The sequence below is a fragment of the Chrysochloris asiatica genome, unplaced genomic scaffold (assembly GCF_000296735.1).
Source record: "Chrysochloris asiatica unplaced genomic scaffold, ChrAsi1.0 scaffold00087, whole genome shotgun sequence".
Lineage (NCBI taxonomy): Eukaryota > Metazoa > Chordata > Mammalia > Afrosoricida > Chrysochloridae > Chrysochloris > Chrysochloris asiatica.
The window spans coordinates 12,832,077-12,836,284 of record NW_006408605.1 but is presented as its reverse complement, the minus strand read 5'-3'; the positions used below and the strand labels follow the sequence as shown (position 1 = coordinate 12,836,284).

General features: G+C 39.8%; 1 pseudogene; it reads left to right on the top strand.

The window, feature by feature from the left end:
* Positions 1–3,913, top strand: part of LOC102815591 — a 39,396-nt pseudogene extending 35,483 nt beyond the window's left edge.
* The last annotated feature ends 295 nt before the right edge of the window (positions 3,914–4,208 follow it).

Sequence of the window (4,208 nt, the reverse complement as noted above, 5' to 3'; positions counted from 1 at the left end):
CATAGGTTATTAATGAGTCTTCTGTGTATCTTGATGCCATATTTTTTCTTCATATAATCCAGTTTCTTGGATTATTTGCACAGCATACAGATTGAATAAGTATGGTGAAAGAATACAACTCTGGCACAAACCTTTCCTAATTTTAAACCAATCAGTGTTCCCTTGTTCTGTCTGAACAACTGCCTCTTGGTCTTATGTTCTTTATGAGCACAATAAAGTGTTCTGGAATGTTCATTCTTCCTAATGCTGTCCATAGTTTGTCATATTCCACACAATCAAAAGCCTTTACATAGTCAATAAAACACAGATAAACATCTTTCTGGTATTCTCAACTTTCAGCCAAGATTCATCTGACGTCAGCAGTGATATTCCTCATTCTATGTCCTCTTGTGAATCCGACTTGAATCTCTGGAATTTCTCCGTCAATGTATGGTTGCAGCCATTTTTAAATTATCTTCAGCAAAATTTTGTTGGCATGGGATATTAATGATATTGTTTGACGATTTCTGCCTTCCGTTGGGACATCCGTCTTTGGAATGGGCACAAATATGATCTCTTCCAGTCAGTTGGCCAGAATAGAACTGCTCCTTAGGGTTTTTGAGAGTGTAAATCTTTTTTTGTTCCCCTCTGTGAAAATCCCATTCTGAATCCTTCCCACACCCATGTAATGTGGGGGTCTATGCATGCATCGACCCACAGATCACCATTATTCAGAATTGTGTATAATTACTTTCATTGCCTTTAATTCTTGCACGTCTTCCCATGTCTTCCACTGTCTTAATAGTCTTTTGCCAACCTTCCTCTTAATGTATATTGTGTCCACCTTCAGTCAAGTTAATATGTATCTACCGTCTAGCTAGTGAATTATTCCCCCTTCCCTCCCACCCCTGCTAACCATCAAAGAATGCGTCCTCTAGTGTGAATACCTTGACTTTTACAATACAAGTGGTCTCATACAGTATTTGTTCTTTTGTGACCAACTAACCTCACTCAGCTTAATGTCCTTCAGGTTCATTCATATTATAAAGGTGTTTTACAGATCTGTCATTATTTTTCAACTTTGCTTAATATTTCATGGTGCACACGTACCAAAGGTTGTTGATCCAGTCTTCCATTGATGGGCATTTAGGTTGTCTCCATCTTTTTGCTGTTGTAAATAGTACTGCAATGGACATGGGTGTGCATATATCTATTCGTGTTGTAGCACTTATATTTCTAGGATATACACCAAGTAGAAGAGTTGCTGGGTCATCTGGTATTTCTATTTCCCACTATTTGAGGAAGTACCATACCAAACCTACAACACTGAAAATTTCCAGAAATAGCAATTTGTAACAGCAACAAAATCATATAATAAAAAGAGGGAATCGTGTAGTTACAGAACTTCCAAATGAAGAATAAGTCAAGTTGATTTAAAGATAAAATAGATTCTTTTAAACTTGGGGGGAAATATAGGGTAATTTAAAAAAAAAGCATGAAAAAAACCTTCTCAAAAAAATGAAAAAGAGGAACATCATAAAGACTTTAACTCCAAAACAATAGCAACAGAGAAAGTGACAAGAAAACCAACAAAAATTAATCCAGTACAGGAAATTATGGAGAAGAAAGAAATCAGCAGCACCACAAGTAACACACACAGTCACATGACAGAAATAAAGTCACATCTGTTGATAGTTACACTGAATGTAAATGGAATAAATGCACAGCTAAGAGACAGAGAGCAGCAGAATTGATAAGAAAATGGGACTCCATTTCTATGTATTTGATTTCTAATTTTATAGCATTGTGATCTGAGAAGATGCTTTGTAGTATTTCAGTGTTCTAAAATTAATTGAGTTTTGAGTGTAATTGAGTGAGACCTTACTTAAAAACTACTGGGTAACAGAAACTAAATAAATAAATTCCTTAAATCAAATGAGAATGAAAACATAAAATATCAAAACCTTTGAGACATGGCAAAAGCAGGACTTAGAGGAGAATTTATACCTATAATAAACACATTCAAAAATAAGGAAGAACCAAAATCAGTATCTTAACCCAATAGTTATGAATAAATATAACCAGAGTAACAAAAAACCTATATAAAGAAAACTACAAAGAAGCTGCTGCAAAGCCTAGGCTCCTATTTGGGAGTTGGTATTGGAACTGAGACTTCTGACTGAATTTGTAAAAAATGACACCAACATGAGAGGTATCTATCACCATCAAGAAAGAAGAGCCAGCACAGAGGACTAGAGCTGAGAGTGAAGCATCCAGGTAATATGAAGTGAGGGGAGATGCACAAGTACACCCATACTTGCAGATAGTACCCATTTGATCTATCTTCAATGGCTAGATGGACAGAATTCAACTAGAGGAAGAAAGAAGGGGAAAAAAGTGTAATCCACTACAATTTGACCTATACTTATGGATGCAGTAGCTCAAAAGAGGGAACTAATCTTGACAGCAAGGATCATTCCCACCCCTTCTGTACACAGGGTTGACAGGGATGGGCAACTTAGATATTGGCTACCAAAAATGGGGGTGGGGGAGGCAACAAAGGCACAAAGTGACTGGTTTACAAGTTTTCAAGAGGGAGTTTAGTTTCAGAGGGTGTGGGGGAAGGTAGAATCTCCACTGAGTGGTTTCCAACCTGTCTAGATGGGGCTGGTGAAAGGAGATGGGGATACGTCTCTTGTGGGTCAGTGGTGAATAATTGCTATCAGGACTGATGGTGAATATTGCAAATATAAAGGTAGACATTTTGTAACAAAAGGAGGGGAGTGGTTGATCTTGCAGTCCAGGAGTGGAGGACCTTGGGACCATCAAGGGAGAAGAGCGGAGTGCGGGACCCTATCCAAAAAAGCAACGATGCCAAAGATGGAGGCAGAGACGATGGTGTGGAGAGACAGAGTGTCTGGGGACTCTGGACTCAAGGTGGGAGAGGGCTGTGTGCTGGCGTGCAGGGTATACCCTTTGGTTGTTTGAATGGTTATATATTCCTGAGTGCTTCGGCGTACATCAAAAACAAAACAAAACACAAAAACAGAGGGATTGGAAGAAAATACTGTTGAATGATGATGCATGGAGGGGATTGTAAACATTGCAATGAAACAAAATATTATAGGAAGAATGTAAAGCTGATGCTCTCCAATGTAAACTATCACTCAATTCACAATAAAAACTTAAAAAAAAAAAAAAAAGTGTATGGAAGTAAAGTTCATGCTGCAGTCCATTGGATCTGTATCTTGCTTCAACAGTGTTTGTATGGAACAGATCTGGGTATTCCCCCACCTCCAGCCTCGGACCACCTTTAACATCTTCTTTAGATGCAATCTCTTCTCCAGTACCATATTCTTGACCGTATCCTGTTCCGGGACCAGCTAAACACCATTTTGTGTGTGTATGGTTAGCTCCAAATCTTCCACCAACCACTGAAATGGAGGCTGGAGTCAACCATCTGGTTAATCTGCATCTGCCGGCCTCTTACACCTACCTCTCTCTGGCCTTCTATTTCAATCGCAGTGGTGTGGCCTTGGAAGGTGTGGGACACTTCTTCCATGAGTTGTCAAAGGAGAAGCACGAGGGTGCTGAGTGTCTCTTGAAACTGAAAAACCTACGTGGTGGTCGCACATTCTTTCAGGATGTGCAGAAGCCATTCCAAGATGAATGGGGAAGAACCCTGGATGCCATGGAAGGTGCCCTGGCCCTGGAGAAGAACCTGAACCAGTTTCTTCTGGATCTGCACGATGTGGGTGCTACCCACACAGACCCTCACCTCTATGACTTTTGGAGAATCATTTCTTCAATGAGTAGGTGAAAATTATCAAGAAGATGTGCGACCACTTGACCAATCTCTGTAGGATGGCCAGTCCCCAGGCAGGGCTGGGTGAATGAATATCACTTCAAGAGGGTCACTCGCAAGCATGACTAGGAAGAGACTATAGAACCCCACAACCTGTGAAGGGCCTTCAGCATTCTCCTGCTCTCCTCAAGCCTTCTGCCTGACCCTTGCTCTCCAGCCACAGAGGCAGCAGAGTCAACACCCTGGAGCCCCTTTTCTCCCAAGCTGTGGACCAAATGAACACAATAAAGCTTCCTTTTATAGCAAAAAAAAAAAAAAAAAGTGTTTGGAAGTTATATTGATAAAAATACAGTCACTTCAAATTTTGATATACTTGTTTAATAAACATGTTTATGGTTTTATGAAGAAAAGAAAGAAAGAAGGA